This window comes from Juglans regia, chromosome 6 (genome assembly GCF_001411555.2).
Source record: "Juglans regia cultivar Chandler chromosome 6, Walnut 2.0, whole genome shotgun sequence".
Lineage (NCBI taxonomy): Eukaryota > Viridiplantae > Streptophyta > Magnoliopsida > Fagales > Juglandaceae > Juglans > Juglans regia.
The window spans coordinates 35,733,427-35,756,619 of NC_049906.1; the positions used below are offsets into that span (position 1 = coordinate 35,733,427).

A 23,193-nucleotide genomic window follows, 5' to 3' on the forward strand; every position below is an offset into this window, starting at 1 on the left:
AATACAAAATACTAATATTCTAACTCTCTACACACATCATTCACTGAAACTAGGCGTGCCTAAGATTAAAAATACAAAATACTAAGATTCTAACTCTCTAAGATCAAGTTCATGATCTTGAAGAAAGAAGATAAATCAACCTGTTTGATGCTCTTCATCTCATTATAGGGAGGAGCATCTGGACCAACAACCAATTGTCTAACCTCATGATCCGCGAGGCCATCGATCTCATCTCTATTAGAGCCCTCATTCTCAACCGTCTCCCCATCACCTGTAGACTTATTGGGCACTACGTTCGGATATGGAGTCTGCAAATATTGGATGTCGATGAAATCAACAAGTCTGTATGCTAAATATATAATGTTGATCTCCTTAGAGCATCCTCATCGGCTTGGCTAAAGTTGAAGGATGGCTAAAATTTAGATAATTTGTGCCAAAAAGACCTCACATTGGGCATCTCTAAAACAATTTTGATTTCTGCTACAGTGATTAGCTAAAGATGGAGAACCACAATTAATTCACCAAACATTAAAATACTAATATCTCACTCCAAGCAAAAATACAATTTGGTTTGTAATTAAGAAATTTAGATGAGTTTAATAAAATATTTTTTGTTATTAGCATTAAAATGACATTTGAAAATATGATTTTTTAAATTTAATTTAATTAGAATATAATTATTATTAACGTTTAATTGGTTGGGCTAACAAATGTGATAAAAATAAATTAAATACAAAAATTATTAAATTAATAATATTTTATTATTATATAGATAGTGAATGGATAATCTAATGTGAGGATTGAATTTAAATGAAATAGGCAAATATAAAAAAGTGTAATATTGACTACATTTTAAAGATGAATTTATCCAAGCCAATGAGGATGCTCTTACAGTGATCGTATATACATAATCAACATCTCGATTGGAGTCACCAAGCACTCTATAAAACTTGACTATGTCGATGCATGAGATAAGGTGGAGCGCCTCATCCCAGTGGTCTAAAATCGGTGTCCAACTGCACTCCAGGAAGATGGATGCCAAGGAACGCCCCTCTCAGAGAAGGTCTTAAAAGTCAGAGATCTTTACCTGACGCTCCAATAGCACTGTTCGGCCTGTAAATGTATCACCACTAGGATACCCAAAGAAGGTATCCTAACCGTTTGAGATTTCGACACTTAAGCTCTAACCGTTCAAACGTGTTTAGACCACGTTTGAACATAATTTGGATCAAGCTCAGTAATCGCTGAGTTGACTCAATGGCGATTGAAACGAAAGGAATCCCTCGTGCTTCTTTCACAAATAATACACATAGAAGGTCGGAAATTGCATAGAAGCATTCCGACCTTGTGTTTTCTAGCCCTAGAATACTAAATCTATAAATTATATGAGTTTTCTATTTTTTTTTTAAAAATAAATGCAAATAACCAAAAAAATGCATTTAAACGGAGGAAAAAATGTACCTTTTGAAGAGTTACACCATTGGTTGAAGGTAGTAGTGATATGGTGTGCGTTCGATCGGTTTTTGAGTTTTGAACGTATAAAACAATTCAAAGATTCATGATCGATCAATCTAGAACTAGGTGCCTCTTATAGTGTAGATACGTTCGAACATACATTCCAATATTAAATTCTTTTATTTGTAGGATTTTCTATTCGATTGGGTGTTCGAACGCAATATATAAGAGTTCAAACGTTAATGTCCCTCAAATATAATATAGCAATATATACTATACTAATAATTGTATATTATATAATAACTATATATATTATATATACTATATAACTATAATAAAGATATTATATCTATATATCTAATAAAGATATACAGATATAATATAATAGTATATCTTATATAGTATGTATTATATGGTATATAGAGTTAATTACACTTTACCCCCTTGAATTTTCACTCAATTCACAATGTTGCTTGTAACTAATTTTCAAATAATAAAATTGATTTTTCCAGGTTTGGCTGCCCGGTAAGATTTTGCCTTTGAATAGTTCTTTGAATGGTTTCTCTTCATTACCAATTTTGGTGTTATGCAATTGATTTATTTTATGTTAATATTTTCTTATTATATAATTACATGATTGAATACTAACTAATTTGTTGAGTGAATTGGTAGAACATTGGATAAATTGGTTGTTTTCAAAATGCAAAATAACCTCTTTAAAGAACTGAAGGAGAGATTCAAAGTAGAGCACCACTTTTAATATTTATTTCTTTGGTATGTTATGCTCTAATCTTAATTCCTAAGCTAATATGGTTTCGATTTTTTTTTTTTTTTACAAAACTTAACAATCGTGGACTTCTCCAAGTGAAAATTCCAGATCTTTCAAACAATAAAAAATTAGTGAAATTAACTCTTGGTTTTTGTATAAATTTAGTTGAGGTCCATCATTTTGTTGGGTTCCTTGATAAGTTGGTTTCCTTGAGTGTTCATGAAGCTATAACCTCTGGAGTTTTCCGAAAAGGCTCAAGTTGAGATCACTAGAATCTATTAATCTTGAAGGATGCTCAAGCCTTGAGAACTTTCCTGAAATCGAGTGTGAAATTAAAGGTTTATGCCACCTCGATCTGAAAGGCAGTACTAGTATAAAAGAACTACCTTTATCCATTGAATACCTTACCGGACTTGAGATCTTTAATCTACAAGTTGCAAAAACCCTCATACTAGCATTCTTCAGCTGCAAAGTCTAAAGTCTATTCACCTCTATGATTCTTCAGGACTTAAGTTTCTAAAGTAGGTGGACAGTCTGAAATTATCCAAATGTCCTTGTATTATATATGTGTAGATATTTTCATACTCATTTTAATCAAAGTATTTTCGTTTTTTTCTGAAGAAATTCTTACCTTATTTTCTTCAAGTACGTGACGAACATTTTTGTGGAACCATAATCTACTACGTTCGCTAGGCTCTTTAGATGATTCTTGTCGAACAATTTCTTTACACACATCTTATAACATGTCATGCATCCATACTATATTATCATTGCGAATAGTTATGAGCGACTTATCCATAATCACTTGTATACCAATATCCGGAGAGAAACCACAACCAGCTAGTATTGGAATGATATAATTAATCTGATTTCCTTTAAAGAAACATGGAATGTCAAGAAAAGTCTCCTTCTCGTTATCATACAATCCGTCATAACTTGTCCCAAGTATCTCATGAATATTTTTCTCGGGAGTTCTTCCATACTTTTTTATTGCATCACACCAATGATTTGTAGCTTTATCGAATAGATTTGAACCTGGCACTTTCAAAACTATTGGAAGGGCCCCAGCATAACGAAGTATTTCTTTTGTGATTTCCACACAACCTTTATTCGATCTAGTTTTGCCAAAAGCATGCCTACTGAAAAGTTGAAGATCAGCCTCGTTGTGATCCAATTCCTTCATCTTGTATGTCAAATTGATTTTATGTACAGATAGCAAATGTCTATCTCTTGTTGTAATGATGATTCTACTTCCTAAACCAAGCCAATTGCATTTTCCACAATGTTTCTAATTGGACCAACTGATCCACATCATCGAGAACTAAAATAATTAATCTTTTTACTACTCAATCTCTCTTTTATGGTATTTTTTCCTTGATCAACATTATCAATCTTCAAACTTGAATCTCCCAAGATATTATAAAGAATTTTGTTTTGCAATCGGATCAGCCCCCGATAATCTCGCTGTGAATCGTCTCTCACATATTCAAGAAAACACTTATCTTCAAATTGATAAACAATCGAGTCATAGATAACTTTCACTATAGTTGTCTTCCCAATTCCATCAACTCCACAGTTCCCTACCATGCGAATGTCATCTTTCTCAACACTTATAAGTGCATTGATGTCTTCTACATGACAAGACTCTATTCCAACTAGATACTCATCAATTTGAAAGTACTCATGGTTTATTATTCTAGTAATTACTTGAATAATTCCCTAAATAAATCCCTTTTGGTTCCTACAAACGTAAAAAGCATTTGATTAGAAAACAAAAATCTTGCATAAAAAATAAAGGAGTGGTTAGAAGTACCCGTTCTCTTTTAAATGCCACCCAGACATATTGCCCACTTTTGTAAGGCTATCTTACACTTGTGCATGCACCTTCATGTCTTTCTTGATTTCTCTTCATGTTTAATCAGTGCTTCTCCAAAACTTCCTTCGTGTTTTCGTATCTTTGATGGATCTACATGATAAAATATTGGTAGAACCAATTGTTGCTTTGTTTTTTCCAGACTCAATGATCTTGGCCAACTCCTCCAAGCACCATGTGGATGATGCATAGTTTTTGGACAATACAATGATTGAAATCCTAGACTTTTCAATTGCTTCAGGAAGTGCTGGTGAAATCTCTTCTCCCCTTCTAAGCTTTTTTTTTATTCCCTTTCAATTCAAATCGTCGTATAGATTAGCAGTAAAACTAATCCTAGTATCTTCAGAATACATGGTACGCCCATGAAGGGGTTGAGAAAGAGAAGGAAGAAGCTCCTTGGAAGGCCATGGGAGATCAAGTTATGATTACTATCTATGAGAAATAATTGGAGAACAACTATCACAAGTAGAGAGGTCGATGCCAATCGAGTTGCATCATAAACAAGAAAAAAAGAATTGATTAGTTGAGCTAGCTAGAATAGTGGCAGGCATGAAAGTTGAATATTGAAGTTAATATGTTCCCACATTTGAATGTGAAAATTGAATATTGAAGTCAATAGGTTCCAACAACATCATAGGCGCATGAAAGTTGGATTTGTCAACTTCTTTACGGTCATATATTATCCTATATAGGAAATTAATTGGGAATTGGGATAGATAAGAGATGACATGCCTTTGAGCAATTATGACTGGAAAAAGTAACAACTTGCTAAATCTTTGGATAGGAATGAAATTGGAAGAACTTGGGCTTAACACTCTGCAGAAGAAAGGATTACAAATGGAAGTTGTACAGAATAAAATCATTAACATAATATCTAAAATGGAAGTTGTAACAGGTTGAATTTCCAGATTACAAAGCTACTGCAAAAGGCTGCATTAAATCTATAAGAAATCGGCCTTGCAGACACTTTGAAGTTTGAATGGAAGTATAAGTCGTCATTGCAACTTCTAAAAAACTTGCAATTGGGACAACTCATGCTAGGGACTGTGCCTCAGATAGTTTGGTTGCCCTACACAACCTCGTTCATTAGTCAAATGCTGAAGAAGCTCTGTGTGCATTATTAACAATATTTAACAACCAACTCTTCAATCCTCAGAAGACTTACCAAGTGAAGCACATGCAACGGCTACAGAATCCACACAATCAAAGGACTAATTACCATCTCATGCAACAGCTAGCCAACTTCTCAAAGGAAAGCCCATCACATGCAAAGGCTAGGCACTTCCCTTTTTGATCCAATGTACATATCCCTGCATTTACACTTACCATGTATAAGTCAATGTGTCTAAAGACAATATACATCTTGTAATATTGTACTCTACTATAAAATAGACAATAAGAAGACTCTCAAAATACTCACGATTACTGAGACTTTCTATCAAACAGTCTGTCTGCACTTTGCTTTATGGTATCAGAGACCGTGTGTGTGAAGACAGTCTTCCTCCATGGCCACCATTGCCTTGAACGTGGGAAATTTTGTTCCCCCCGCATCTCTCCAATAGCAACCATCCACTCTAGTGTGAACAAATACTAGCCTTGGCTGATAGCCAAGATCTAGTTCACCATTTGCTACAAGCAAACTCTACCCCTCCAGAATTCGAGACCTCTCCCGATGGATCATCGAACTCAAATAAATCAAAGGCCTACCTCTAGTGGCGTAAGTCTGATCGACTATTACGGGGGTGGATTATTGGCACCCTCTTGGAAGAGGCTCTTGGCCTCGTCGTGGGTTTAGATTCAGCCCAGCAGGTTTGGGCAGCACTTAAGGCGGCGTACGCCCATGACTCGTAGGAGCGAGAGTTCCATCTCACTCAGCAATTGACATACCTCAAGAATGAGCCCAAGACGCCTCTTGCAGATCACCTCTGAACCTTCAAAGGCTTGTGCTACAGCTTAGCTTCGATCGGACGGTCAGCTATTGACAAGATGAAAGTTTTTTCCTTGTTGAATAGCCTCGGTGCCCGCTACGAACCATTCACCACCTCAATGTTGAAACCTCCTAAGCCTTCTTACGCCGAGATCCTTCCACTCCTCCACGGGTATGAGATTCTCACCTCTCTTCGTGAATCTAACTCTTCATTTGCTTTTATGGTCATCGAACAGGTACGCTGCCCTCTAAGGATCACCGTGGTGGTGGCCGTTCGCAGCATAGAGGTTTCTCCTCTGGGGGTCGTGGGTTTCATCCCACCAGTACTCATCCAGCCCCAGACTCTCACACCGTGGGCTCTTCAGCTCCTTCAGCCCCATTTTCTACCCGTCAGCCCAACAATTGGCCCATCAATACTAAGGTCCGTGACCTACCAGACACCTGTCAAATCTGTAGTAAAAAGGGCCATCTTACTCTTAAGTGCCGGAACAGATTTAGTCACTCATTCTAACTTGATGATATTCCTCAAGCACTAGTAGCAATGACGTTAGAAAATTTTTCTCTTGATAATGAATGTATTGCAGACACTCGAGCATCTGCTCATATGATAGGTAATCTAGGTATTCTTGAAAATTTACGACACTATTTTGGTGCTGATGATGTCATTATTGGCGACGTCAGTTCCCACACTATTACTCATGTTGGTGAGACGTACATAAATAATAGTAACACTAGAATTAAGTTAGGTGATGTCCTTTTAGTGCCGGGACTTGCAAAAAATCTATTATCGATTGGGCAACCTACCTATGATTATCCTTATAACTGTGAATTTTATAGTGTTGGTTTTATTGTTAAGGAAATAGAGACCAATTGTGTCCTAATGAGCGGACGCCGGAAGAGTAATCTTTACACCTTATGTAACACCCTGTATTTTAATGTATTTTTAATTGAAGAATTATTTGTTATTAATTTAAAAATTAATTCTCTTGTTTTAAATTTTCAGATTTTAGTGGGTTTATTTTTATGAATTTTTAATTTGTGAAAATTTAATTTGACATGTTTCTTGAATATTAATAATTGTTATGCATTTAAATTTCTCTTTATTTTAAACTAGTTTATTGTGGGATTTAATTATTTATTTTCATTTTAATCATTTCGTTTGAATTATTTTATTTTACTTGCTATTTTGAAATCGTTTCCGTTGGATCATTTTTGTGACCTAAGATGTGAGGATTGGACCTCATTTCTTTCCCTACATTTTCTCTTTCCTCATTTCTTTTCTTCTTCTTTTCTTTTCTTTCTTTTCTTTCCTTTTTCCAGGTTTCTTCCCGCGCACGTCCACCCTCTCTCCCTCTCTCCGTCCGTTTCCTTCATCCACCCAACCCGTCGTCGTGCGCCCGCAGTGATCAACACCGCCCAGCCCACTAGCTCCCCCAGCCACCGGCGACTCCACCAACCTCAGCCCTCCTCACGCCGTCTTTAGCCCCTACGCACCACACCAAGACGCGACGTCATCTTCACTCCAACGCTGCCGTTGCGCCTCCTCCGGCCACCATTTCTTCACCACTTCATTCTCGACCTCCTGGCAACCCAATGGGCCCAATCCCAGCTCCGATCCTTTACCGGTGAAGCACATTCAACTCCATTTTAGTTTTGAGTATTTTTTCATTTCAACCACCATTTGCGCTGCCACCCACAACCAACCACCACCACCACTAGCTTCACTGACATCCCTAAGCCCTACCCTATCAATCTTGGGTCTTCGTTTGCACCCGTTCAAAAATGAATTTTTGAGACCCACGGCCATAGTGCATTTGGCATTGTTTTGTTGCTGTGTTGCTGCTTCTAGCACCTCCGTGACCTTTCAAAAATTATATTATAGCATTGTAAGTATTTTCCAAAAGAACTTTTGAGATTTAAATGTATTCCTACGCTAACTCATATTTACTGTTAATTGGTTGGTTGTGTCGGACTGAGTTCGATGAGTAAGGAGGTCGGTCAGATTGGATGATGGAGTTTTTGTATGATTGGTTTATGCTATGAGATTTGTTGTCTGTTTTGGGGTTAAATATTGGTGCTTTGAGTTTGACGTTGGTTATGGTGGATATTGGTGATTTTAGGAAGTGATGATATATTTTGAAATTTTGAGGGTTTTAAGTTTAGAGGAATTAAAATAGGTTATTTTAGAAGGTTAGACTTAAATATTGAAATCCTTGATTGATTGAAAACTTACGAAAATTATGTGATTATTTTTATAAGTGACGATTTATAGTCGACTCGACATTTTGAGGAAAATTCTAAAAAGCTACGTTGTCCAAGTAAGCGGGGTTCCTATGCTAGATTTGCATAAAAAAAAAGAAAGAAATGAACTGAGGTTGGTTTGTAAAAAAAAAATGTGCATGTTGTTTTAAAAAGAAAAAGTGAAAAACAACCTCAGTATATGTTTTGCATTCCATCATGAGATACATATGAAAGAGAAAAGAAATGTTTTTGACATGAAATGTGTAGACATGAGCAATATTTGACATGTTTATGAAATATGCAAAAGAGCGAATATGATATCATTGAGATTTTTATGCATGTGATATGAAATGATTTGGATATGTTTTTGATAAAATGGAAATGATATGAATATATTTCGCACGTGTTTTGATATGATATGTATATGATAAAACTTTGGCATACTTATCTGTTCTGAATATGGTTCTGATATGATGATACTGGTTCACGTGATATGATTGGTACCACCATGATATGATATGATATGAGTGCACCCACTTTGGAAACAAAGTGATTTTTTTACGTGTTCTTTCCTGTGTGCACACTCGGGGCTCTGAGATTGAAAAAAGGGAAGTTCACCACATGATACTGCCTGGTTTGGCCACTGGAGATAGCACAACCCTACCACAGGGGTTAAACATGGTATATGATATGATATGATATGATATGATAAGATGAAGATGTTCAGTTATGTTATGCCAAAGCGTTTTTTAATATGAAATGGATCCTTAAATATGAATTGTTGATTTTGAGTATGAAAAGATTGAAAAGTCACTCTGATTTTCTGATAACATGTTTTTCTGAGATCTGCATATAAAAATAAAATGTTTTTGTTTCTGCATTCTGAACTTTCTAAAAAGGCTCATGTTTACATACTAGTATATGTTCTCTGCTTACTGAGTTGTTGATAACTTACCCCTTATCTCCACAATATTTTTCAGATGATTTGAATGTTTCAGTTGAGGATCAAGGATATGGAGCATGGGTGAGAAGAGTTAAGAATGATGGTTTAAGCATAGAAGGTTTATATGGGTATTGAAGATTTTCATTCAGTAAGCTTGTTGTGCTCTAATGATGTGATTTGTTTGGAGATTGATGTTTATATTAAGACTTTGTATTGTCTTAGAATAGTTATTCTGGAGTAATTGATGTAAATATATGAGTATTTTGTGCGATAGAGAAAAATTAGAGTATGTATTATGTGGAAGGAAAATGATTTTTAAGTGACATGAGTTAACTCTCCGGACCCTTGAGGACGGGGCGTTACACCTTATTTACACCTTACGAAACTCACTTCTCTACCCATTTCTGGACTGACTCTAAAAACGTGTGACATCAACTTTTGGGTCACCCTCATGCCTTTACAGTCCAAGTCCTCAAATCCAAAGGATTTATTCAAATTACTAGCTCCAATAAAGCTTAGTCTATTTGTGAAAGTTGCCAGTTAGACAAACTGAGCAAATTTTCTTTTTTACCCTCTTCTAGTTTAACTCATGTTATTTTTGATAAAGTTTATTGTGACTTGTAGGGACTTGACCCTGTTATTTCTGTTGGAAAATTTTACTACTATGCATGCCTAGTTGATACTTTTTCTAAATTTATGTGGTTCATTCCGCTTCGAAAAAAATGATTTTTCTCAACTTTTTTATTTTTTAAAAAATATGTAGAATGTCAATTTAATAAAAAAATAAAATTTTTTGAAACCGATGGGATTGGTGAATTTGTTAATACCTAGTTTACCTCTCATTTAAAAAATGAAGGCATTATTCACCAGTTTTCATGCCCTATACCCCTGAACAAAATGGTGTTGTGAAATGTCATCACCGTACCATTCGTGAACTTGGTATGACAATGCTCTTCAACAGTAGCATTCCAAAACGTTTTTGGGTTGAAGCCTTTGCCACTACTACCTTTTTAATTAATCGTCTCCCCATTACTACTCTAGATTTACAATCACCTTGTTCAATTCTTTATGAAACTTTTCCCAATTATCGGTCTTTGCGTGTTTTTGGCTCCAAATGTTATCCATATACTTGGGACACCAAGCACAAAAAGTTTCATTTTCTGAAAATATGCTCTGTTAGGGTTGCAATTTTTTTGTTTTGTATTCTAGAGTTTACGTGGTCTGCATGGTGGCCATTGTTGCATTGCCGCCTTCGGCAGGCCGACCTCGGTTGTTTGCCGACCTCCTATCTGTTGTGGCACAACCACTGCCAGAGATAGAGGTCCCTTTCTATCCACCGAAATTCATAGATGGTGAAGTATGTTTAACGTTCTCGATAGAGGAGATAGAGAGAATTGCTCAACCTTTTCGTTTCTCCATGGTGCTCAAGTTTCTTCAGCAGAGACCATCCCTAGACGCCATGAGAGCCTTCATCCGTAGCCGATGGGGTCTGTCCCATATGCCGATGGTTTCTACCATGTAGCATCCAAGAAATGATTTTATTCGGATGTCCTCTGAATGTGATTTCAACAAGGCTTTATCATGGGATTCCTATGTTGTGAATGGGGTCTCGTATAGACCATTTGCTTGGATACCAGAGTTTGATGAAGAGTTCGAACCTCCTTGTGTCCCAGTTTGGGTATTTCCTGCTTGGCTCCCACCCCATTTCTATCACTCGTCTGTGCTTAATCTGCTTATGGTGCCAATAGGGAAATATATTCGGCCTAATAATTCCACGACTTGTGCGACTAGAACAAATGGTGCACGGGTATATCTTGAGATTGACTCATCTAAAGATCCCCTTCCATACTTTTGGATAGGCAGACCTGGTTTGCAGGGAAGTCGGAGGCAGGAGATTATATTTGAAACGTTGCCTGCATATTGTTTGTAAATGTCAGGGACACAATGCTAGAACCTGTCGTAATGGTAGTGATCAAAGAAAGAAACTAAAGGGGGGCCAAGTAAGGGTTAAGAAAGGAGAAAAAACTGAGGTGGAGGGATCACAGTTGATGGAAATTGTATTGCCAGAAGTTGAGGGCACCAAGTTGGCATCTACTGATATTGTAGTGCAGATGGTTATTGAGAATTCACTAGTTTTAAATGATGCTGATAGAGTCATAGCTGAACAAGAAAAAGATGAAAATGGCTTGGGTCTGGTCGTTACACAGGTCTTTGGAACTCAACAAGAAGAACTAATGGGGTCTATAGCGGTTCAAGTGTTGCAACAGCAGGAGGAGTTAATTTCCTTTCTGAGTCTGCAGGCAGTGGGTCTACTAATTCATTGGGCCAGCGTGAGTTGCATGGGGTTGAAGTGCATCGTGGCCAACTTGCGATTCAGTCTGTGGGCCAACGCGAAGCTCAAGTTGTGTGCTTGAGTGATCAACAGTTTGTGGGACAAAGGGAGAAGCAGCTTGTGGCCTAGAGTGATTTCCAGGCCGTGGTGCATGTGGATCAGAAGGAGGACTTGATTGGGCCTGAGGCTCAATGTGATGCAATTGGGTTTAGTTTGATAAATACAGAGACTCAGACCATGGTTGTTGAGAACGTGGATGAAATGGACTTGCCAGATAAATCCTGATTTGAACCTGAAGTTGAGAGAGATAGTTTAAAGGAAGGTATGCGAAAGGATTATTGTATTGACTCGAATGGCCCAAGCAATACAGTTGGTATGTTTCAAAAAAGGAGCTCTATTAGGGTGGTGATTCGTCCTTCCAAACTTAATCTATGATTAGTCCCATTATTTTTTGGAATATTTGGGGAGTAGTTACTTCTCAGTTGGGCTAAAAAAATAAAAAAAAATTATAGACCTAATATTTTAGCTTTGGCTGAGCCTTTTTTGATGGAGGATAAAATTCCAAATTTTTTGGGTCGGTTCATTTGTGAGATTTTTATCACTAATGAAGTGCTAGGTGGAAAACTTTGGTTGTTGTGGAATTCGGCTGTGTCAGTTCAATGGTTGGTAGGTTCTAATCAACACGTGACTGTGAGAGTTGAAGACAATGGGCAAGTCTTTCTTCTTTCCATTGTATAGGCTCAGTGCAATCAAATTGAGAGGAAAGCTCTTTGGGAGGATCTGGAGGCTACTGGTAGTGGCAACCTTCTGTGGTTGCTTTGTGGAGATTTCAATATTATTAAAGATGATTTGGAATGCAGAGGTGGTCATCCTTGGCCTTTTGCAGCTATGGAAGATTTCAAACTGTGTATTCAAAACTGTGGTTTGATGGATATGTGCTTCAAAAGACCGAAGATGACTTGGTGCAATGGTCAAGGCGGTTTGGCTAGTAACTGGGCAAAGTTAGATAGATTTTTTATTGATTCTATTTTTCTTAATTATTTTTCAGATGTTTTTTTCTAGGTGCTGGCTGGTACTACTTCTGACCATTCCCTACTGGTGATCCAAATGGGTGATGATCTTTTTAGGTATGGGCCTAATCCCTTTCAATTCCAGTTTATGTGGATTGATCATTTAGATTTTCTTCGTCTTGTGGAGAAGGTGTGGAAGCAAGAGAGGCTAGGTATTGGGCTTATTAATTTATCTTTTAAATTGAAAAGGGTTAAGCTGGCTCTTAAGGAGTGGAATCAGCGTGTGTTTGATAGGACTAATATCATTATTAAAGAGTTAGAGCAACGTATTGATAATTTAGAAAATTGTCTTCAAGTCTATTTTAATGAAGAGGATGATAATGACCTCTTGGCGTCTAAGTTGGAGTTATTAACCTGGATGGGTAGGGAAGACACTCGTCTTTCTCAAATGGCCAAGAAAAGTTGGCTTAAATATGAGGATCAAAATTCTAAATTTGATCATACTTATCTGAACACCAAGTATCATAAACGGGTTAAGGATATGTGCTTGGCTGATGATATTATTTTAAATACTCCTTTTGACATTCATAAGGTTGTAGTTGATTATTTTCAAAATTTCTTGGGTCATAGTAGTTGTCGTGAAGTGCCTAGTTTAAGTGATTTGATTCATCTGGTTATTTTCGAAGAGGAGAATTGGCCTATTTGTAAAGCTCCTTCTATGGTGGAAGTTAAGGATGCTCTTGTTAGTATTCCTATTGATAGCAGTCCTGAACCAGATGGTTTTAGTTTTGGTTTCTTTCGAGTCTATTGGGATATTGTTAAAGAGGATATTTTGGAAGCCATTGTTGACTTTTTTAACAATCACTCGCTTCCCAGATTTTGCACTTCTTCTTCTATTGTTTTAATCCCTAAGGTGGATAAGCCTTCTGGATTTGATAAATTTAGGCCTATTAGCCCCTGTTCGGTGATTTATAAGATCTATGCTAAGATTATTGTGGGCCGTATGACAAATTTACTTTCTAAGATGATTTCTCAAGAGCAAGGGACGTTTATTTTGGGTCATAGTATATTCGAGAATATTAGTTTAACCCAGGAGATAGTCCACTCTATTAATAAAAGTTCGAAATGTTTTGGTGAAACTTGATATGTCTAAAGCTTATGATAGAGTAGATTGGAATTTTTTATTACATGTCTTGGCTAATTTTGGTTTTTCTTCTCATGTTTGTGATCTTATTAAGTCGTGTATTTCCTCTCCCTGGTATTCTATCATGATGAATGGTACCTCTTTGGGGTTCTTTAAGGGTGAGTGTGGTTTGAGACAAGATGACCCACTTTCTCCTTATTTGTTCATCATTATGCAAGAGGTGCTCTCTCGCCTTCTCAAACAATACTTTGAGAATGGTAAAATTGGTCAATTTACTTGAGTTAGAAGTACCCCCCGCATTTTCCATCTTATGTATGCTGATGATATTGTTATTTTTGCTAATAGTGATAAGAGGTCTTTGAGAAGTTTGATGAATGTTTTGAAACTTCATGAAGATTGGACAAGTCAAGTTTTTAATAAGGATAAAAGTGCCATTTATTTTTCTAATAAAATTCCTGTCTCCAGGAACTTTTCTCTTCTTCGTCTTACTAGTTTTTCTGAAAGGTATTTTCCTTTTAAATATTTGGGTGTGCTTATAGTGGTAGGTTAACTTAAGGCTAGTCATTATGGTGAATTGCTTGGGAAAGTTAATAAGAAAATTGCAGGCTGGAAGACAAAAATGCTCTCGGCAGGTGGGCGTATTATTATTTTGCGTCATGTTTGATCTAGTATGGCCATTCATCTTCTTGCTGTGTTACATGTTCCCAATGTTATGCTCAAGGCATTGAACAAGCTTCTTAGCTCTTTCTTTTAGGGTGAATCTAATGGTAATGGTAAGAAGAAGTGGATCTCTTGGAAACATGTTTGTAGGCCTACTGAAGAAGGTGGTTTGGGTATTTGGGATTTTGGGGGACATTTAAAGAGCTTTACATATGAAATTTGCTTGGCGTCTTATGTATGGTCGGTCTTTATGGGCAGATTTCTATAAAGGTAAGTATGTTAAGGGTAACACTTATCTCTTTTGATGCCTAATAAGGGGACCCCTTTTTGGAAGTCTATTGTTTGTAGTTTCCCAGATGTTTTAAATGGTTCTAAATGGATTGTGAAAGAGTGTAATATTTATTTCTGGTATGATAATTTGGAGGAGGGAGATTCTAAATGGATTGAGAATACTTTGCTGAAAATAAAATAGTGTCGTATTGAAAATGGGTGAGATATCTCGTTATTGGAAAGACTTGTGGGTTATCAGAAAGCTTCAGATTTGTATTAGTTTTTGGCCAGGAGGAAGGAGGGGCAAGATGTTTTAATTTGGTTGAAAGATAATGGTGGGAATTTTTATACTAAAAGTGTTTGAGGTTGTATTGGGGTTAAGGCCCCTTCTTTACCTTGGGCTTAGTGGATTTGGCATATTAACCTTCATAAGAAAATTTCCATAGAAACCATAGGGATGCTAATCCTTTTAATCCTCTCATCAACGCTCAAAATTACCACAATTTAATAACTATTTGCGACACGTATTTGGAGGTTGGTCGTGATTCAACTAGGTGTGCATATGGATAATTTTCAAACATGGCTGGAATAAACAAATTTTTGGTTTCATCGGGCGGGTAACTCTTCCCAGGTGCATATCATTTTTGGCCTTCTCCCGCCTATTGTCTCTTCGAAGTTTTGGGATAGGCGTTGTAAGGCCCGGTACAGAAAAAAGATGGACACGATTAAGTCGGTTTGACATGTTATTAAATTATGGTTTCACTGTATTATGGATATGATCATGAAAGCCTCTACCATTTCTACCAAGGATGTTGCTATTTTACAAAGACTGGAAATTCCGGTCCTAGTACCTAGACCTAAGAAGGTACGTGCGGTGAGGTGGATTCGGCCTCCTCAGGATTGGGTAAAACTTAATATTGATGGTAGTAGTTTTGGTAATTCGGGCTGTCAAGAGCTGGGGGAGTTATTTGTGATGACTGTGGTAGGTTAATTGAGGCTTATTTTGTGGTTTTGGGTCCAGGTTCTAATAATTTTGCTGAAATGAAGTTTCTTGGAAGGTGTTCGTAGATGCTACCATTTGGGATTTTCTCGGGTTGAGATTGAAACTGATTCTCAACTCCTGATTAATTGGCTCATCAAGCGTGATTGTAATATTCGGTATTTAGAGGATTTTTTGGACAAATTACATGTTTATTTGAATTGCTTGGAGTATAGAGTGAGACATGTTTTTCGGGAATGTAATGCAGTGGTTGATCTTCTTGCCAAATGGGGAGCTGGTGGCTTAAATTTGGACTGGTCTGATGATCATTTGCTGCCTAGTAGTCTCAGAGGTCTTTTTCGCTTGGACATAATTGGTCTACCTTATTTACGAATCTCGTAATGTGTTTCCTGGTACGTATTTTTTTGTTTATTTGCTTCTCTAATCCTTAAGTTGCAAGTGTCTTTGTTTGCATGTTTTAATTGTTTTGTCTAGGGTTGGTTTCACAAAGTCTAGTATGGGTTTATTCTCTACTTCATTGATATTTTGTTCTATAATTGGATGTCTTAGTAACTTTGATGCCTGGGTTTTGGTTTTTTTTTTTCTTAAAATGTATCTCCTAGGTGTCTTGTTGTAACCACGATTTTTCTCCGCCACAAGTAAGGGCTATTAATAAAATTGGGGTACCGTCATCTTCTAAAAAAAAAAAAAAACACAATAAATTTGATCTAAAAACCTTACCATGTGTCTTTTTAGGCTATAGTGATCAACATCGTGGGTATAAATGCTATCACCCACCTATTTGTCATACTTACATTTCTCGCCATGTTATTTTTGATGAACTTAATTTTCCTTATAAACATTCTGGGAACCTCATCTACCCCGCACCTTCTGACCCAGCTTTGTCTATTTTTGACCTCTAGGTTACACCTCCCTCGGACCACCCTCCCCCTACTACTTCCTCCCCCTCCCTGAACTAAATATTCCCTTACTCGCACCCATCACCTCTTCCGCTATTGTACCCAACCCCTCCCTCCCTACCTACTCCACTCCTGTCATCCCTCATTCTCCTTCACCTTCCCCAAACCCGCCTCCACCCATTACCCATAGCATGATTACCCGATCTCGCGCCGGTATTCACAAACCCAATCCCAAATATGCCAACCTCCATGATCTATCCACTATACCAAAAGAGCCCAAAACCATCCGCTCTGCTCTCACTCACCCCGGTTGGACCCAAGCTATGCTTGATGAATTGCCAGCTATGTATGCTAACAATACATGAACTCTTGTTCCTTGTGATTCCTCTATGGCTGTTATTGGTTGCGAATGGTTGCGAAAGGCTTTCACCAAATAGATGGTATTAACTACCATGAAACTTTCTCTTCAGTAATACACCCAAGCACTATCCGGATTGTTACCACTCATGCTTTGATAAATCATTGGGACATTCGTCAGCTGGATGTCAAGAATACTATTCTCCATGGTGATCTCCATGAATCCGTCTACATGGATCAACCTGCAGGTTTTATCCACCCAACTCACTCTTCTCATGTCTGTAAGTTAAACAAAGCTTTGTATGACTTAAAACAAGCCCCACGTGCATGGTTTGATAAGTTCAGTAGCTTTTTACTCACTTATGGTTTTAATTGTAGCACTGCTGATTCCTCTTTATTTATTTATCGCTTTTCTCGTGGTTGTCTTATGTTACTCCTATATGTTGATGATATTCTATTCACTGGTTCCTCCACTGATTTCCTACATGAATTTATTTTGACTATTAGTAGTCAGTTTGCCATAAAAGATTTGGGTCCTCTGCACTATATTTTGGGTATTCAGATTGCTCAAACAACTGATGACATTACCTTGACCCAAACTAAATATGCACTGGACATTTTAGACCATGCCCAAATGACTGATTGTAAGCCCATGGGCATGGGCACTCCCATGATGGCTAAGACCAAAGGCCTTATGTCAATAATGCCTTTTTCTGACCCAACCCATTATTGCAGTCTTGTCGGTGTACTCCAATATCTTACTTTTACTTGTCCTGACTTTGCATACAATGTTAATTTTGTGTCTCAATTTATGCACTCTCCTACTGAAGCTCATTTTAAAATGATCAAATGTATCCTTAGATATGTGAAAGATACGAAAGATTTTGGACTTCATTTAAGCTCCAACTCTACACTTGATCTTTATGTCTTTTCTGATGCAGATTGGGCTGGATGCTCTCTCACTCGATGCTCCACGACAGGTTATTGTGTCTTTCTCTATAGTAACTGCATTTCTTGATTTGCCAAAAAGAAACATACTGTCTCTTGCTCGAGCACTGAAGCTGAATATAGAGCTTTGGCCCAAACTACTACTAAACTCACTTGGATCTCTTTTCTTCTTCGTGACTTCGGCATCAAGCTACAGACACCACCTTTGTTGCTTTGTGATAATCTTAGTGCCCTTTACATGATCGTTAACCCAGTTTTTCATGCTCGAAGCAAACACATTGAGATCGCCTACTACTATGTACGTGAACGTGTCGCTATTGGTCTTCTTCATACCCGTCATGTACTGGCCTCTTAACAACTTGCTGATCTATTTACCAAACCACTTGGGTGCCCGACTCTCTTTCCTCTTTGTGCCAAACTTGGCCTCGTACCTCGAGATAGTTTGCGGGAGCATATTAAAATATTCAACAATCAATGCATCAATCCACACAATCAAGGACTTACCAAGTGAAGCACATGCAATGGCTACAGAATCCACACAATCAGAGGACTTACCATCTCATGCAACAACTAGCCAACTTCTCAATGGAAAGCCCACCACATACTGTTTTTGAGACATTGCCCTATTAGAATTTGTATAAGAAATTCTAATTACGTACATGCATTTCTTTCCAAATCATGCCTTTCTATTTTCGGGTAGAAACTCTACTTGCTACATCATTACCAATGTAAGACTATGAGGATTCTTTCTATTTTTGGAGAAAGCAAACCAGGTAAATACGAATTGAGAACTCATGATATTGAGCCACAATTCGGGTAGTTTCAGGTATCGAGAAAGCAGGGCAACCCAACTATTTCAAGCAGTTTCAGGTGAGACTTTCCTTTCATTTTTGTTTGTTCTCTTTGGTATTTGAAGACTTGAAACTACCCTAACAGACTAGTTGAAGTGCAAAATTCCATTGGATCCCGAGAAAAGCTTTCTTATTTGAGTTTTGAGGGATGCTTCCACAATAATCACTTGGCTTTTTACTTTTTTCGTTTACTTATAGCCATCAGTTTGTTTCTTGGATGATGAATTCAAGTGTTGTGCTGCCCTGAAAATTTTCTTCTATATCGTTATTATAGCAGGTATTTGCCAAAAGTCAGACAACATCTCTCCTTATTCAAAAACTCCCATTAAGCTAGAGGGCAAGTATCTTTGTCGTAATGTCTCTGTATTTTGTGCTGTTTTATAAATTCATCATCCAAAATAGCCTCATTTAGTACTAATCCTTTGTATTTTGTGTTTATATCAATTTTTTACCGTAAAAGTAGTGCGCTTAGACTTTTAGGCATAGTTGTGATGCCCTTGTGTTTTCGGAAAATCGGATTCCATTGTTAAGAGTCCTTGATGATCTGTTTTTGAAAATTGATGATGATCCTACATATAGCAACTATCTTCATGAGTTATTAGAAATTGAAATTGTTAAGAGTTCGGTTAATGTCCAGCTGAGCGGAAGAGAAGAGATAAGTGGAATTGTATTGTTTGTTATTTTGATTTTTAAAGAAAATGGCATGTCTAGGTGTTTTATTTATGATGCTGAGATAACTTGTAATGGCTCAATTTGTATGAGAAATGCATTTATTTCCAAATCATTAGCAACTTTACTTCCTATTCTTACCTCTTCATTATGGCCTTGCTATTTCTAAGAGTGTTATTGGCCACATATGTTCATTAAATTAGTCATCTTCTTTGGACAATTATAAGCGAAATAACCACACACACACAGAGATTCTTGGACTTCAACATTGAACCGCAGAGTAAAGTCAATTGCTGTGGGACCAATTAATTGACAGTTCTGCAGTCGTATAATGGTAACTAATAATGAGATCACCCATGCATTTATATTCTCCATGCGGACTTTAGAGCTAGAGTGGTGCTTTTGGATTCTTCTCTAATGATATCGTCACTTTCTAAATGTAATTCTGGCTATTGAGTATATGTGGTAAATTCCTTTAAAATTTTTGTCTTTTTTAACCAAATGTGACAACTATAATTCCAAAGTTGGTATTCTTCTGACTGTGCGGTTATTCAACTATAACTATAAGGGGTCTTTAAATGATCTTTACTTTAGGTTTCTCAAGTTTGCTATTGGAAGGGGATTCATTGTTTATTGGGGCTATTGGTTCTGAAGAACCTAATTTTTTAAGCCAAGAAAATCTGATTTCTGAAATTCAAAGTCTCCTTTCTCAGTTTGCAGTGTATGATGTAATTCATGTTGATAGACAAGGAAATGAAGCAGTTCATTTACTTGCAAGGCACGCTTGCTTTGTGGATGATACTATTCAATGGTGGCATCAATGTCCAAATTTTATTCATTCTAGGATCTTACTTGATTCTAATTTGTAATGGTATGGTATTAACTTTGTTATTGGTTCTAATAATATGAATGCCAATGGTTCATTTGACCATCGATTTGGCATAATCTTTGTGGGAAACAGGATTCCAGCTTCAATTCCATCACTTCAGATCATGAAATGTGTTCAGAACATGTCTTGCTTGGCTACTTTGTTGGAGAATCTTTTAAGATAGAGGTAGACAACCTACGTGTTAAACTTTTTTTTGCACTTCAAAATCGGTGTTCTTCAAAACTTTCAGAATCCATATGATAGAAAAGCATGAAGATCAGAGAGTGAAAAATCATCCAGGTGTGCTGCATGAAGATGAATGTTTAGGTGGAATCTTCAATTTTTGTTTTCTGTGTTCGAATGAAATTAATGGGATGCTAGCTGTGTTCGAATGAGATTAGAGGAATCACCATATGTGTGGTTAGTCATGTTCTTTGGAAAAAATAACCACACTGGTATTGGAAAGGAAAGAGATTCTTGGATTTCAACATTGAACAACATTTTCTGATGGTACCTCAACTGGAACCAACGAATGCTCGTTATCCTTCTAGTCTCTTCTACTAATGGCAAGTTTCTTAAATCTTGCTTTCAGTCTCTTCCTTCCAGACAAATGGAACCAAAGAATCCTCGTTATCCTCCTGCTCCCATGTCTTCAGCTTGCCAAATCTTTCACTCTTCATACTACTTCTCCATAATTAAATCAAGTCACAGAACAGCAAAAAAAAAAAAAAAAAACACTACCTCAGTTCTAAACCTTTCTGTTTCCAGGAGTACATTGTGCTTATTTCTTCCAAGAGGCAGGGCAACTATCATACAAAAAGATGCTTTTTGAGGTAATATTTGGATTACTTTTCTCCATAAAACCAATTTTTACACACAAAAATTAACATTCCATTTATTATTTTTGCAAAGAAAAGGCTTGTTGCAACAGGCAAAAGGGTAATGAAATCCCAGAACTTACTGGAGGAATTGAATAAATTAATAGAAGAGATGGGAGACTCAAGAGACGTTTTGGAGGGCCTACTTGGTTACATCCTGTGTTCCACCCAGGTGCTCATTTAGTATCTTTTTCATGCGCATGCACAATTGTGTATGAGGGACTAACTGTTTTCCATCTTCAAAATACTATGCAAGAGGCAGTTGTTCCACCATATGTTGCTCTTGCCATAAGATCAAATCCTGGATTCTGGGAATTTGTTCAGGTGAACTCCAAGTACTTGTCAGTAGACGCTATCACTGCTTCAGAATACTTGAGATTCAAAGAAGTGATCTTCGATGAAAACTGGTAATTAAGGGTGACTTGGGAGAGAAACTGACATGAAAAACTAGCATATAGCAGAGTGAGAAAACCATTGGGAACATAATTTTGCAATGACTTGAAATTATGTAGTTTTCTTGAAAACATGGGATATGTATAGCCCTGAAATTTATGTATTTTTAACAAAAAATGTGTGTGTAGGCTTGAGTTTTTTCACTCTGAACTTGGTACTTGATCTTGTTGTTAAAACAAATTGCTATATGAGATATGATGTGCAGGGTGAATGATGAAAATGCCTTGGAGATAGATTTTGGAGTCCTTGACTTATCCACTCCTCGCATGACCCGTACTTCTTATGTTCTACCCCTTAGCTTCTGATGATGATTTGGGCTTAGTGAGTCTTCAGATGGGTCTAGAATATTTACCCCCAACTACAACAAATATGGGCTTTTCCCCATGATTCTTTTTTCATGATATACGATTGTGGCAAATAGTAGGCTGATGACAAGAAAATTGTGTGTGGGAAAAAATACAAGTTTTTTGCCACGAGATCATGTTGGCAAGTAAGCCATTGTGGGAAAACAATTTTTTGCCAGTAAACAAACACATTTTGCGGTGATTAAAAGTCCCTGCAAATAAACTTACCAAAAATATATTTATTTCGTGGGTTATTAGTTTTTGCCACAAGGTTATTAGTTTTTTGTGGCGACATTTTCATGGGGAAAAAGAACCCTCTATCAATTGTTGTGTCTACTTTCCTTTTATGCCATTACCCTTGAAGTTGGGATGAAGTGGATTTTTTTAAACCACCCCACTATTTGTGGAGTCATGAATTGTAAATTGTAAAGTTTTGTGATTGTGTTGTGTATGTGTATAAATTGGGTTCTCATTAGAAGTTATTCTTGTGAATGTTAGCATATTTTTACATTTTTTTTTAAATTTATATAAGCGTGAATTTGGAGAATGATGTTATTTCCCACCACATCATACCAGATGAAATATTATTTGCCCTGAAGAAAAATTTTTTTAACCACCACGATAGTTCATGGGAAAAAGAATGCTTTTTTCATGAACTTGTAGTTTGGTGGAAAAAGAATTTTTCCCTACTAGTTTTATGCCACGGGTCTCCCACGACACAAATTGGTGGGAAACAGATCGTTTCCCACAAAGTCTACACTTTTTCTGACCACAGTCCCTCTCGGGAAAAAATGAAATTTGTTGTAGTGTTAATGAACTCATATAATAGTATGTATGTATATGTGTGTGTGTGCGCGTGTTTTTTTTTTTTTTTTTTTATATTTAATTAAGCACTCAAAATAAATATAGCGTAATATTATTTCTGTTCATTTAAATTTTGAGATTAGCTAATAATTATTTTAAAGTATGGATCTGGTGCAAGAAGCTGTAATATTCTTGGACGCTTATAAATTCAATTAATAGTACGAATTAGATATAAAAAGGAGATAATTTCAATTCGATTTGACACACAAGCTACTCATTTCAATTGCATCAATCCACTCAGGCCCCACGCCAATAATATTGATGGATTGGCTTAATAAGAGAATAATATAGTAATTATATAATAAAGTTGCATGGAATAATTAGTTAATTTCCAAAGTAACATGCATGCACCCATCTACACGGTTTTGAACTTTAATTAATTTCCACTATCAACTTTAGACTTTTGATCAGTTTTTCTGACGTGGGAGCATTGAAAAT

The 23,193-nt window shown here is 36.8% G+C and overlaps 1 long non-coding RNA gene across 1 annotated transcript; it reads right to left on the reverse strand.

The window, feature by feature from the left end:
* Positions 1-4,878: 4,878 nt before the first annotated feature.
* On the reverse strand, positions 4,879-6,348 carry LOC108989135. The gene is made up of 2 exons (XR_001995786.2): positions 5,518-6,348; positions 4,879-5,407 (listed from the first exon to the last, which is right to left on the reverse strand). It is a non-coding gene; the product is annotated as an uncharacterized LOC108989135 (long non-coding RNA).
* Between the last annotated feature and the right edge of the window lie 16,845 nt (positions 6,349-23,193).